Source organism: Salmo trutta, chromosome 3, assembly GCF_901001165.1.
Source record: "Salmo trutta chromosome 3, fSalTru1.1, whole genome shotgun sequence".
Taxonomy (NCBI): domain Eukaryota; kingdom Metazoa; phylum Chordata; class Actinopteri; order Salmoniformes; family Salmonidae; genus Salmo; species Salmo trutta.
In genome coordinates this window covers 16,405,311-16,420,936 of record NC_042959.1, presented here as the reverse complement: position 1 = coordinate 16,420,936, position 15,626 = coordinate 16,405,311, and the positions used below count along the sequence as shown (strand labels likewise).

Here is a 15,626-nt window from a genome sequence, read left to right as displayed (position 1 = left end):
GTAAAATGTCAACCATGTTCTTTGGTGCCATAGGTCATTGTGGTGATGCTTACATTTATGAACCACGTTGATGTTCCCTCTCAATTGTAATCTATTCATACTGCTAAAATGCTGTAGTCTATTGGTCATGGTTTATGCAACCAATTTAATTGATATTGTTAGTGTTCACTTGTATCTTATTAAACAATGAAATAATCAAATATGCCTTTAATAAAATTAGCAAATCTTTCATTCTGTTTTAGCAAGCGGCTGGAAAAGTAGTGAGACTTGACCCCTCAAAGTTCAAATAATTTGAAACTTGAAAACAAAGGTACAAATGAATCCAGTTAACCATATTCTTCATGCATATTGTCCTTTGCGCATGCAACTCAAATGACTAAAAACTCATACTGCATTCTAAGGGCACTTTCACATATCCCTGAAACTCCCCCTTCAGCCAATACCTTGAAGTCAAATATATCCTATTGTTTGAGAATAACAGCAAGCGTATAGAGTTATAGTGAAGTTCTTATTCATAATGGGGAGAAGTAGCTACATCAGTGGATATGGCGAAAAGGGTGAGGGGGTCACATTCAGGGGAATAAGACCAAGAGGTTCCATCTGTGTTTGGCTTGAATAAGGAGGGAGGGCTTCCAGAACGAGAGGGCTGTGACATTTTCCACTGTGGTCTTTTAGCCATCCGCAATGAAACCAACAAACACAAAACATGTCCAGAGACAAACAATGATGCCTGGAAACTTGAACATCAGTGTGGTTTTGGTGTTAGAGGTGTGAATTCTACAGAGGCTACTCTTTCTTGCTGTAACAGACCTGCTCTCACACCAAGTGCACTGTGGGTGGAAAATATCATAGAGACATTCTCACATGAGTTTGAGTCCAGCTAACAAACAACAATTATGTGCCATTGTATATAATTTGCTGGATTTCTATTTTGTTGAGAGCTCCACATGATGTTGACTGTACTTGTGTGTTTGCATTTGGCAAAACACAACTGCATATCATTCACATTCTACAAAGTAGCAGCAAGACATTTGGAACCTATTGGGGGGTTTATTGGGGCTCAACAAAGACATTCAGGTTCACCCACTGGGTTAGTTCAACGAGTAGTTTGGATTTACATTTGGTTGAGTTGTCAACTAACCGTGAATTCAATGTGAAATCAACAACAAATGTCACCATGTCATTGGATTTAGGTATATTAGCATAAACTATGAGTGTCTTTAACTGTGTTTGCAATAATGACTTGATTTCAGAAAATTACATTCTCTTACACAGCATATTCTGTGTTAGTTCATCATCATCATCGTCATCATGAATATAATCTTCATCATCATCATCATTATAATCATCATGAATAGCATCACCATCATCATTATCATTATCATCATCATCAATATCTTCAATATCATCATCATTATCATCACCATCTTCAATATCATCAGCACCATCATGATAATCATCAGCATCATCATTATCATGATCCTCATCATCATCAATATCAATATTGATGGGTCTAATATCAATATAACCATGATCATCTAAAAAGCCTCTGCTCTCTGTGCTTCAATCTTTTCAACATGAAGATTAACCATAATCCAGAAATAATTGAAGACATCAAAAATGACATATGTTATAAGACTATCCAATATTTTTTGTTGTTGTTTATTTTCACCTTTATTGAACCAGGTAGGCTAGTTGAGAACAAGTTCTCATTTACAACTGCAACCTGGCCAAGATAAAGCAAAGCAGTGCGAAACAAACAACAACACAGTTACACATGGAATAAACAAACATACAGTCAATAATACAATAGAAAAAGTATATATACAGTGTGTGCAAATGAGGTAAGATAAGGGAGGTAAGGCAATAAATAGGCCATAGTAGCGAGGTAATTACAATATAGCAATTAAACACTGGAGTGATAGATGTGCAGAAGATGAATCTGCAAGTAGAGATACTGGTGTGCAAAGGAGCAAAATAAATAAATAACAGTATGGGGATGAGGTAGTTGGATGTGCTATTTACAGATGGGCTATGTGCAGGTGCAGTGATCTGTGAGCTGCTCTGACAGCTGGTGCTTAAAGTTAGTGAGGGAGATATGAGTCTCCAGCTTCAGTGATTTTTGCAGTTAGTTCCAGTCATTGGCAGCAGAGAACTGGAAGGAAAGACGACCAAAGCAGGAATTGGCTTTGGGGATGACCAGTGAAATATACCTGCTGGAGCGAGTGTTATGGGTGGGTGCTGCTATGGTGACCAGTGAGCTGAGATAAGGCAGGGTTTTACCTAGCAAAGACTTATAGATGACCTGGAGCCAGTGGGTTTGGCGACGAGTATGAAGTGAGGGCCAGGCAATGAAAGCATACAGGTCGCAGTGGTGGGTAGTATATGGGGTTTTGGTGACAAAACGGATGGCACTGTGATAGACTGCATCCAATTTGCTGAGTAGAGTGTTGGAGGCTATTTTGTAAATGACATCGCCAGTGTCAAGGATCGGTAGTGTTAGGTTCTTATTTTTCAGAGTAAATAACTCAGACACTATAGAAGCTTTAACGAAGTTTAATCTTTCCCCAAAGGTTCTGTACAGCTGAAAACAGACTCACAGTTTATATGCATCCTACTTAAGACACTCCTCTTTCTCTCCAATCCTTATATTTTATGGCTCTACAGGAAGCTAATAAAGAGGGTAACAGGATTCCAAACATGTATTACTCTCTTAAGAGAATCTGTCCTCACCTCCTGACCTCAACCCCTCTTTCATCTAATACACAGATGTCCATCTGTCTCCCCTGTATCAACACATCACTCTCCTCTCCTCCATCAAACACATTCCAAAGCCTTCTTCTTTCTTCTGAGAACCATTAACTTCTAACATAACCCAGTCTCTTTCATTTCCTACCATTCATTTATTATCTCAATGTTCAATGTTTAGCACATCCCAACAGTAGGATAGTCAGTTTTACGAGGGTATGTTAAAAATAATTGAAGAGATGGTGTTAATAACGTAGCCTATGCTCAAGATACTCATTTTGTAAATAGACTATGGGGTCATTTCAATGTGTCTACCCAGTTACTTCATCTGCCAGTGTGCTTTTAGCCCATTTAAAAACAGATGTATCAAATGGCACCCTATTCCCTATATAGTGCTCTGACTTTTGACCTGAGCCCTTATGGTCTTTCTCAAAAGTAGTGCACCATATACAGTAGGGAATATGGTGCAATTCATGACACACAAAGGACTGGCGCTTTGGAACAGAGTTTTGTCATAGAAACAGCTCTGTCTGAAAATAGGTCACAATGAGGTGGCGAATGTCAGATAGTTACTGATTAACCCAATCACACTCCCTCAGCTGAAGCTGAGTGGGGCTGGGCTTTTCAGTGTTCAGTGTTTCTGTAACAGCCTCCCTGTATTAATGTTTCCATACGTAGGACAAGCACACTGCAGATATCAGTTGAAAAGCACATCTTGAGTGTAATACATGTCATGCCAATGTCATATACATCAATGAACAGGTATGTATAGGTACCTCATGACCAGTTTTCATATGTTTGCATTAAACACTGCATTAACAACATGTTTTACATGTACTCCTAGAGGACTTTGACTAACTGTCTATAAAAGTATGCCTTCAAGTAAAAACATTAGACTTACATTAAATCAGGACTTGTTGAGGGTAAAAGTTAGAGATTTACTAAGTGAGAACAAGACTCACTCCAAGCTTTATTATATGTCCGTGAAGCTGGCCATATAACTCTCAAATTAACAGGTTAGCTATAATTAGCTTGTTTGTCAAAGTCTCTCACAGCCATAACATAGCTGTGCATCTTGTGGTTACCCACACAGACCTGTAGTGAGTAAACAGCTAAGAGATCTGTCCAAAGTGCAGAGATGGCCCGCCACAGCCTACGCCTACGATCTAAACCTCTGTAAACCGGCTCACTACCTGTCAAGCGTGGGCGTGCACAACATGTCAGCAAAACTGCTGCAAAACAAAAGAGCAAAAGTACATTGTAATGGCCAGCAAGGTTTGACTCATTGACTGGTCCTCATGACTGGTGATGCACATATGCATGCACACACAGACACACACATGCAGGTATACACACATTCGTACAAATTCACACATTATTTTATTTAGATAAATAACAAAGGAAATGTTACAAAGCCCTACAGATCATTACAGATGCTTGGTCAAACAGTCCACATGAGTCATGTTCATGTTCTCTTCTGTACAGGGTTGGGGAGTAACTGATTACATGTAATCTGATTATAAAACAGGTAACTATAATTAGTGACATTAACAACCAAAATATTGTAATCAGATTACAGATACTTTTATAAAGCAATATGATTACTTGTTGGATTATTTTTAAATTCTGAAAGGATGTTTGTGAAAAAAATGACTTACACCTTTCTGTTTTGTTAATGACATTCAATTCAGCATTGAAAAAGTTTACATTTATTCCAACTGAGCGAGTCTGACCACAGGTAAGAGACCAGTATGATGACAAACTACATGCCTTTGAAGGATCCTTTTTGTCTTCTTCTAATGCCTCTTAAAGGGAACGTGATCCAAATGTAACGAAAGTAATCAGATTAAATTACTGAGATTAGAAATGTCATTAATACAATATTTAATCAGTTGTCTTCCTGAAATGAAGGGGAGGGTACCTCACTAACTCCTCAAACCTGCTTCGTAGGATACCCCTCAGAAGTTGAGTGACCACTTTGTTATTGTTTGAACTGCAGATTTACACTTTAATCAAAACGTACAACCTTGGAACATGCTTGACACACACACGCCTACACACCAACACACAGGTCTACACACCAACAGCAAACATACAGAGACATGCACATGCATGATCAGTCTCACTCATACCAATGTGTACCTACTTACACAAAAATACCAGCACATGGGTACACACACAGAGAGACACTTATTTCCATCCTGCATACTCCATCACTTACTCCCATACACTGTCTCACAAACAGCCTGACACATGATAGTGACATGATTGTGAGGTCTGCTGCTCTCTAGTGGGGAGGTCAAACAGGCCTGGGTAATATCTGCTGCTCTCTAGAGGGGAGGTCAAACAGGCCTGGTTAATAGATCTGCTGCTCTCTAGTGGGGAGGTCAAACAGGCCTGGGTAATATCTGATGCTCTCTAGTGGGGAGGTCAAACAGGCCTGGGTAATAGATCTGCTGCTGTCTAGTGGGGAGGTCAAACAGGCCTGGGTAATAGATCTGATGCTGTCTAGTGGGGAGGTCAAACAGGCCTGGGTAATAGATCTGCTGCTGTCTAGTGGGGAGGTCAAACAGGCCTGGTTAATAGATCTGATGCTGTCTAGTGGGGAGGTCAAACAGGCCTGGGTAATAGATCTGCTGCTCTCTAGTGGGAAGGTCAAACAGGCCTGGTTAATAGATCTGCTGCTCTTTAATGTTATATCAAATAGCAGTGTTTTTTATGCAAAGTTGACTTATTTATATCAGGGTTATTTAGGCACATTATTTAAAGAACCTAAAGATCTTTAATGAAAGGATTGCTGTAAACATTTGAATAACTAGCCACACTTTTTCACATTTCTGATAATGTCATAAGGTGACCAAGTGTTAGGGACTTGGTTCAACTAAGCCTAAGTTAGTTAAGGCTTAGTTATTAAGGCTAATTTATTTACTAAGGGGGGTGGCTTGATGTAGAATAATTTTATAGAATTGGTTAATTTTTCAACATGGTTCTATTTTGAGCTGAACACGTTTCATTTTCACACCTTGACTGGCTTTGCCTAGGAGTTCACACCTTCACTTTGAAGTGGTAAGTCGCTCTGCAGGCTCAGAGTGGAGGGTTTGTCTTGTCAATGCACATGTGTCTGCCTGTTCTTTTAAATGAGACCTCAACTGCAGGTCAGTCATCCTGTGTGGGTCTTGCTCTCTCGCTCGGTCAAAACCAAGTGGAAAATTACAGGGTGATTATCGTCACACACGAAACTGGTCACAAACAAACAGCAGCCCTTTACCTCTATAAATTAACATTGTCTTTATATGGTAAACTGAAGCTAGTGGTGCTACAGTGGAGTCACTGAAGGTACTGGCATGACATGCTAAATAGGATAATCAGTTTAACACACTAGTCAGTATTTACTACTTCAAGGGTGGTACATACAGTATCAACATCAAATCAAACCTTTCAGTTGTAGTGTAGTGGTGATGTTGCCATAATCCTCATAGAAACTGTGACTAGTCAGCATGTATTGAAACACCTAGTTAATGTATATGTAACAGATGTAAATCGTACTCTCCTTGCGTTGTGTTTTGTCCAAATAAATCACATCAGCCAGTGGTCCCAGTTGAGCATCATTTATTTCTGTTGCTGTTGTTAAATAGGAAACAGTATTCAGAACGTGACCTACCCCTTGCATCACATTTTCATACTGGGAAGACCTGACGTTCGCGATCTCCCCCTATCTGCAAGTGGGGCCAATCACAACACGCCTTATTGTCATCAGAGTTGAACCAACCAATAAGAATGCTTGAACATTAAATACAGCTTTCTTTAGAGGCAAGTGGAAACATAACCAACCCTGTTACATTCTCCCCTGCTGAATTACACTTGCATACTATAACGAAACAAAATGAGGTATGCAATACCTTGCAATACATATGTCACCAAATATTCCAGTGCAAAGACTATTCTCTAAAGAGAAATAGGGGAATTCACAGACCCCGTAGGAAAACATGCCTGTTAGATGTCCAGTACACTCAGTGACAATAAGAACCCCAGACAGAAAAACATTGGCCTACTTGACCTCTGACCCATTACCTCCATAGGGTCTCTTGAAAGTAAACATTTTTTTTTTAAATGGGCTACAGACTTGGATTCTAATCCTACACCCACAGAGGTATTCTAATGAATTCTGTATGAAAAACCCTCTGTGTCTACATAGTCTCTATGAGTCTCACTGGGCGTTTCCTAACCCGACCAGCCCCTGACCTGACAGTCCTAACAGAGTTATCATTGCGTTTAACCTGTTCAACTACAACCACCATTGGTGGGTCACTGTCCACAGTCGGTGGGTAGTCAAGGTCAAGGGTTCTGTGACTGTTGCTGGAACTTGTGCCACCAGCGGCATCTTCAGAATGCCTTTCTTCCTCAGAGGGTTCGGACATTTCTTCTCCAAAGGTTAGCTCTGACATGCTTGTGCCACCAGTGGCACCCTCAGAATGTGGTGAGTTCCGGGGGCTCTCGCCAGTGGCCCATCTTCAAGCACATCTGGGGTCTCTTTTTCAGAGGGCTCCGACTGTGTTTCCTCCGAGGTATGTTCTGATGGAGCGACGGGAGTTATCGATGAAGTGCGAGGACATGCTTGATATGTGTGCCCAGCAGCATAACAGAGGAAGCATAGGTGGTTAGAATAACAATGATCCATTGTGCTGTGATTCGCATCCCCACACACTTTGCATTGCAAAGACGGGTTCTCCCTTCTCCGTGCCCTTCTTTGGAAATGGTTATCATAGCCGCCTACAGGTTGCTGTGGCCTCTGCTCCAAGACCCGTTCAAGCATGCCCATCACATGAGCCAATGGCTCGGATGAGCCATTTGTGGGCTGCTGCAAGGGGTCCGGGCAGTTTGCAACAGCCGACACTGGCCTACTTACTTCCTGCGTCAGTGTGGTGACCAGTGGGGCCGGCCGCAAGGGACGTGGAGCCTTGCACTTCTTCTGGTACTACTCCAGCCTGCCATGGACCTCCGCAGCCGTCCACTCATGCAATGGTTTGCACATGAATATCAATGACAGCTCTGGGTTCGGACAGTGCTTGATGAACATGACAGTGAGAACACGTGATGGATTGTCTAGCTCCTTGTTCTGCCTCTTCAAACAGTCCTCTGCCACCTCTATGGCCCTGTTCAGTCTGATCCAGTAATCAAATGGAGTCTCCCCTTCCATTGGAAATGTAGAATAAACATCAGCTAGGGGCATGTCAGAGTTGATTGTGTCACAAAAGTGATGCTTCAGAATGTCAAAAACCGGTCTAGGGCCCTGGCTTAAGTCACCTGGGTTACTGCGTAGGCTTACTCTTACCACGTCATGTGTCCACCCTGACAGCTTACCCAAAACTTCATCTGACCTCTCCTGCCCACCATAGCCCTTCTTCTGCATGTACACTAACATGGTCTCCTCCCACTCATGCACTGTGCATTTCTCTGAACCATCCCCCCTGAAACACACTGGTTCCCTGACATCATTTTTCACCACTACATTTAGACTAGAGCTGGCCCCAGCCTTGGTACCACCAACATAATCAACCTTCTGTCCCACCCCATCTCCCATAGCCTTTGATTCCAAACAAGAGGCAATATTTTCACCAATGGAGTAACCTACAATGAGGGAAAAAAGTATTTGATCCCCTGCTGATTTTGTACGTTTGCCCACTGACAAAGAAATTATCAGTCTAGAATTTTAATGGTAGGTTTATTTGAACAGTGAGAGACAGAATAACAACAACAAAAATCCAGAAAAAAGCAAGTCAAAAATGTTATTAAATGATTTGCATTTTAATAAGGGAAATAAGTATTTTACCCCTCTGCAAAACATGACTTAGTACTTGGTGGCAAAACCCTTGTTGGCAATCACAGAGGTCAGACGTTGGCCACCAGGTTTGCACACAGCTCAGGAGGGATTTTGTCCCACTCCTCTTTGCATATCTTCTCCAAGTCATTAAGGTCTCGAGGCTGACGTTTTGCAACTCGAACCTTCAGCTCCCTCCACAGATTTTCTATGGGATTAAGGTCTGGAGACTGGCTAGGCCACTGTTGCTGTTGTTAAATAGGAAACAGTATTCAGAACGTGACCTACCCCTTGCATCACATTTTCATACTGGGAAGACCTGATGTTCGCGATCTCCCCTTATCTGCAAGCAGGGCAATCACAACACACCTTATTGTCATCAGAGTTGAACCAACCAATAAGAATGCTTGAACATTAAATACACCTTTCTTTAGAGGCAAGTGGAAACATAACCAACCCTGTTACATATTGACAGGGCATACGGTACCACCTAGTTAATGTATATACAGGGCATATGGTACCACCTAGTTATACACAGGGCATACAGTACCACAGGAGGTTGGTGGCAACTTAATTGGGGAGGACGGGCTCGTGGCAATGGCTGGAGCAGAATAAGTGGAATGGTATCAAATACATCAAACACATGGTTCAAGGTTTTCATGTGTTTGATGCCATTCCGTTTACTCCATTCCAGCCTTTGTTATTAGCCATCCTCCCTTCAGTGGCCTCCTGTGGAAACACTGCATATGATGTTGTCTTTGTGGCCTCAGATACGAACTCTAAAACAACTTTTTCAGTTTTGAATTGTATTTGACTCAATATTGTAGTCTACCTGTGTGCATTACCAGATAAGTACTAGGCATATCTGAAGTACAGCAGAAGAGATTAACAATAGCTAGTAACAAACACCCACTCCATCATGTTGAGACTAATAGTACTTGTTCTACTGAGTTCAACAAACCATTTTATGTTTTAGCTGTTCAAATGTTTAATGCCCATGCAAATTAGGTAATTATGTTGAGATGAAACCTGAGAATAATCTCTCTGTACGGCAGATGACTGACTAGTCTATTTTTTGCTAAACTAGTTTGGATTATGAGGTACCTCTCCTTGACGGGCTGAGCTAAAGTCTATGAAAGCATTAACACTTTGCTATCCTCATTAAGGGGTGAGTCAGGACTCTCTCACTCCGTTTGTGACTAACTATCAGTATGGATTCTGTATTGTATACTGCATCTCTTTTCCATTCCCCTACACTGAGGGGAGGTGATTGAGTTGAGGCTAGTTCGGGGTTGAGACTCTGTGAAATAAAGGCAGGGCTTTAGTGTTTTGACCTACTAGTTTTTTTTTTATAATTATGAAATGTACAAATAAATATGGAAACATATTATGTTTTGACAAATATATGAATATATTCCCTTCTTTGGACCTCTTTAAATACATATTCGGTTAATACCAGTTGTGCTTCATCTAAGGTTAATACCAGTTGTGTTTCATCTAAGGTTAACTTCTTTGGGATAGGGGGCAGTATTTTCACGGCCGGATAAAAAACGTACCCGATTTAATCTGGTTACTACTCCTGCCCAGAAACTAGAATATGCATATAATTAGTAGATGTGGATAGACAACGTGACACGTTCTAAGGCTTCTATTGGCTCTCTAAAGCCGGCAGAAAGTGGAATGGGGTGTCTGCTGTCTCTGGGCAAAGTACAGCAGCTCTGTTTGTGAGTGGTCAGCCTGGGGACAGTGAGACTGGAGATGCGCTGTCACGAGACTTTTCCATTTTTTTCTTTCAGCCTTTGAATGAATACAACATTGCCCGGTTGGAATATTATCGCTATTTTACGAGAAAAATAGCATAAAAATTGATTTTAAACAGCATTTGACATGCTTCTAAGTACGGTAATGGAATATTTTGACATTTTTTGTCACGAAATGCGCTTGCGTGTCACCCTTCGGATAGTGACCTGAACGCACGAACAAAACAGAGGTATATGGATATAACTATGGATTATTTGGAACCAAAACAACATTTGTTGTTGAAGTAGAAGTCCTGGGAGTGCATTCTGACGAAGAACAGAAAAGATAATCCAATTTTTCTAATAGTAAATCTGAGTTTGGTGAGTGCCAAACTTGGTGGGTGTCAAAATAGCTAGCCATGATGGCCGGGCTATCTACTCAGAATATTGCAAAATGTGTTTTCACCGAAAAGCTATTTTAAAATCGGACACCGCGATTGCATAAAGGAGTTCTGTATCTATAATTCTTAAAATAATTGTTATGTATTTTGTGAACGTTTATCATGAGCAATTTAGTAAATTCACCGAAAGTTTTTGGTGGGTATGCTAGTTCTGAACATCACATGCTAATGTAAAAAGCTGTTTTTTGATATAAATATGAACTTGATTGAACAAAACATGCATGTATTGTATAACATAATGTCCTAGGAGTGTCATCTGATGAAGATCATCAAAGGTTAGTGCTGCATTTAGCTGTGGTTTTGGTTTATGTGACATATATGCTTGCTTTGAAAATGGATGTGTGGTTATTTGTGTATATGTACTCTCCTAACATAATCTAATGTTTTGCTTTCGCTGTAAAGCCTTTTTGAAATCGGACTCATATACAACATGTTCTGGATCAAGCAAATTATTGGGCAAATTCCTCAAGTTGGTGCAAGCATGCAGAAATATGAGTTTAAGCCTATATTGTACAAGGAATTTAACAATTGAATCTCATTGTGGAGAAGGCTGAAGCTAACGGGATATATCATCTTCCAATCCCAAAGATGGAACCAACAGATGAAGCCATTTACTATTGTGTCTATAGGACATACTATGAAGTCAACTTTATCAATGGGACTTTTTAAGTATTAAAAGGTAATGAGAAGATATGAACACCCTTTATTTTTTGTTCAGGGTTCTTACATCTTCATATCTTTCTATGTGTCTGTATGGTTTCATACATTCATGTGCATTTTAGAAAGTGCTGTTTCAGATTGATTTATATGAAATCATAAATGTACCATTTAGGTAAGAATCACCGGAGGTCTGATTACAACACTGTTGTAGAGCGGCCAATGTCTGACCCATTCCACCCAGGAGAAAATGTGACTCTGCAGTGTACAGTACTCTCTGAGACCTGTACAGGAGAACACAGTGTCGACTGGTTCAGAGCCGGATCAGGAGAATCTCATCCAGGATTAATTTACACCCCTGGGAACAGGAGTGATGAGTGTGAGAAGAGCTTTGAGTGTCCCTCTTCTACAAAGAGCTGTGTCTACAGCCTGTCCAAGAACAACCTTAGTCTCTCTGATGCTGGGACTTACTACTGTGCTGTGGCCACATGTGGGGACAGATCCTGTTGGCAATGGAACAAACCTGAATATTGGTAGGTAGTATATATATATATATATATATATATATATATATATGTATATATATATATAAAATCTAAAACATTCTTAACAACTGAAGCCATGATTAAACGTTGAGTAGCATCAGTTCTTGTGGTTGTACACTTAAAAAAACATCTGTATAACTTTATTTTGCATAAGTATGAATGCCAAAACTTGTTTTACATTTCTAGAAAAAGCAACAGATCCTGTAATCATTGCTCTGGGAGTGACCTCAGCATTCTGTCTGATTGCGATCCTTATCCTCATCTGCACCAGACATACTAGAGCAGTTTGTGAACATTGTAAAGGTGAGTTGTTTAACGTTGCAAATTGTTGAGGAGTATCTCAAATTGTTTAATTTAATAATTTTTTGCTTTGTTTTTATCCATGGAAACAGTGGGTGCTTCTCAGCATATCAGACGTGACATCTCAACTAGAGAATCAAGCAGCCAGGTAAACACAGCAAAGTTGTCCAATCAATATTGTCCAGAAATGTAGCATGGCATTACATATCCTGTTAAGGTTTAAAATTGTATAAAAGTTTGATTAAAATTTGATAATTCACAGGATCAAGATGCATATATTTTGAACTATGCTGCATTGCATTTCTCTGAGAGGAAAACTAAAAGAGGAAGAAAGAAGAGAGAGACACCACAGGAGAGTGTGTACTCTGATGTCAGGTACTCAGACTGGGAGTGAACTTTGTTTCAGATACAGCATCGACTAAATTATCTCAGTCAAGCGTCTCCATTTAGACAAAATGTAGGGTGTTCAGACTGGGACTGAGTTACAGTGCAAGAATACATTTTCCAATTGTTACTATATACTGTAATATTCAAGACAAAAAGCAACACTCTTTTTGTATCATAGGGCAACCCAGAACTAAATCTAATTTCTAGACTACTGTGAGTAGAGGAACCAGGACATTTGAGCATCTTGGCCATGTTCTGTTAAAATCTCCACCCGGCACAGCCAGAAGAGGACTGGCCACCCCTCATAGCCTGGTTCCTCTCTAGGTTTCTTCCTAGGTTTTGGCCTTTCTAGGGAGTTTTTCCTAGCCACTGTGCTTCTACACCTGTATTACTTGCTGTTTGGGGTTTTAGGCTGGGTTTCTGTACAGCACTTTGAGTCATCAGCTGATGTAAGAAGGGCTATATAAATACATTTGGTTTGATTTGATTTTACACCTATTTTTTGATCCTGTATTTTATCGTTCATGTTTTCACGTAATTCAAGTATTAATCCAAATTGTGTTAAATGAACCTTTTCAAATAAATGTAATTCTAATGTACTATATATACTGCTCAAAAAAATAAAGGGAACACTTAAACAACACAATGTAACTCCAAGTCAATCACACTTCTGTGAAATCAAACTGTCCACTTAGGAAGCAACACTGATTGACAATACATTTCACATGCTGTTGTTCAAATGGAATAGACAACAGGTGGAAATTATAGGCAATTAGCAAGACCCCCCCAATAAAGGAGTGTTTCTGCAGGTGGGGACCACAGACCACTTCTCAGTTCCTATGCTTCCTGGCTGATGTTTTGGTCACTTTTGAATGCTGCCGGTGCTTTCACTCTAGTGGTAGCATGAGACGGAGTCTACAACCCACACAAGTGGCTCAGGTAGTGCAGCTCATCCAAGATGGCACATCAATGCGAGCTGTGGCAAGAAGGTTTGCTGTGTCTGTCAGCGTAGTGTCCAGAGCATGGAGGCGCTACCAGGAGACAGGCCAGTACATCAGGAGACGTGGAGGAGGCCGAACGAGGGCAACAACCCAGCAGCAGGACCGCTACCTCCGCCTTTGTGCAAGGAGGAGCACTGCCAGAGCCCTGCAAAATGACCTCCAGCAGGCCACAAATGTGCATGTGTCTGCTCAAAAAGTCAGAAACAGACTCCATGAGGGTGGAATGAGGGCCCGACGTCCACAGGTGGGGGTTGTGCTTACAGCCCAACACCGTGTAGGACGTTTGGCATTTGCCAGAGAACACCAAGATTGGCAAATTCGCCACTGGCGCCCTGTGCTCTTCACAGATGAAAGCAGGTTCACACTGAGCACATGTGACAGACGTGACAGTCTGGAGACGCCGTGGAGAACGTTCTGCTGCCTGCAACATCCTCCAGTATGACCGGTTTGGTGGTGGGTCAGTCATGGTGTGGGGTGGCATTTCTTTGGGGGGCCGCACAGCCCTCCATGTGCTCGCCAGAGGTAGCCTGACTGCCATTAGGTACCGAGATGAGATCCTCAGACCCCTTGTGAGACCATATGCTGGTGCGGTTGGCCCTGGGTTCCTCCTAATGCAAGACAATGCTAGCCTGTTTGGGACAGGGGGCAGTATTTTCACCTCTTTTGTCCCACGATGGCTGTGCGAAGCTGCTGGATATTGGCAAGAACTGGAACATGCTGTCGTACACGTCAATCTAGAGCATCCCAAACATACTCAATGGGTGACATGTCTGTTGAGTATGCTAGCCATGGAAGAACTGGGACCTTTTCAGCTTCCAGGAATTGTGTACAGATCCTTACAACTTGGGGCCGTGCATTATCATGCTGTAAAATGAGGTGATGGCGGCAGATGAATGGCACGACAATGGGCCTCAGGATCTTGTCACAATATCCTCTTTGCGAAAGGCGTACCGCTAGCACCCGGCCTCAACAACATCCGGTGAAATTGCGAAATTCAAAATACAAAATCAGTAATATTAAACATTCATGAAAATACAAGTGTTATACATCGGTTAAAAGCTTAACTTCTTGTTAATCCAGCCGATTTGTCAGATTTCAAAAAGGCTTTATGGCGAAAGCATACCATGTGATTATCTGAGGACAGTGCCCCGCGTACAAAAGCATTAAAAATATTTTCCAACCAAGCAGAGGCATCACGAAAGTCAGAAATTGCGATAAAATAAATCACTTGCCTTTGAAGATCTTCCTCTGTTTGCAATACAAATGGTCCCAGCTACATCACAAATGGTTGTTTTGTTCGATAAAGTCCGTCTTTATATCCCAAAAAGTCAGTTTAGTTGGCGCGCTTCATTCAATAATCCACCGGTTTCCCTCGTTCAAAATGCATACAAAATGAATCCCAAACGTTACCAATAAACTTCATCCAAACAAGTCAAACAATGTTTCTAATCAATCCTCAGGTACCCAAATATGTAAATAAACAATCAAATTTAAGACGGAGAATATTATGTTCATTACCGGAGATAAATAACGAAGTGCGCGCTCTCATCCATGCGCATCAAAACACTACGGCCAAAATGGGAGCCACTTAGAAAAACTACAAATTCTAGCTCATTTAAAAAAAACAAGCCTGAAACTCTTTCTAAAGACTGTTGACATCTACTGGAAGCCCTAGGAATTGCAATCCGGGAGGTATTCCATTGATTTCCCCATAGACAGGCATTTTAAATGGTGTCACCTCCCCCAAAAAGTTTCCCGGATGGATTCTCCTCGGGTTTTTGCCTGCTATATCAGTTCTGTTATACTCACAGACATTATTTTAACAGTTCTGGAAACGTTAGAGTGTTTTCTATCCAATAATACCAATTACATGCACATTCTAGCTTCTGGGCCTGAGTAACAGGAAGTTTATTTTGGGCACCTCATTCATCCAAACTTCCAAATACTGCCCCCTAGCCCGAAGAAGATAT

The 15,626-nt window shown here is 41.1% G+C and overlaps 1 long non-coding RNA gene across 1 annotated transcript; it reads left to right on the top strand.

Annotated features, from left to right (window-relative positions):
- The first annotated feature begins 12,164 nt into the window (after nucleotides 1-12,164).
- Nucleotides 12,165-12,591, top strand: LOC115169346 (uncharacterized). The gene is made up of 2 exons (XR_003870849.1): nucleotides 12,165-12,416; nucleotides 12,531-12,591. It is a non-coding gene; the product is annotated as an uncharacterized LOC115169346 (long non-coding RNA).
- The last annotated feature ends 3,035 nt before the right edge of the window (nucleotides 12,592-15,626 follow it).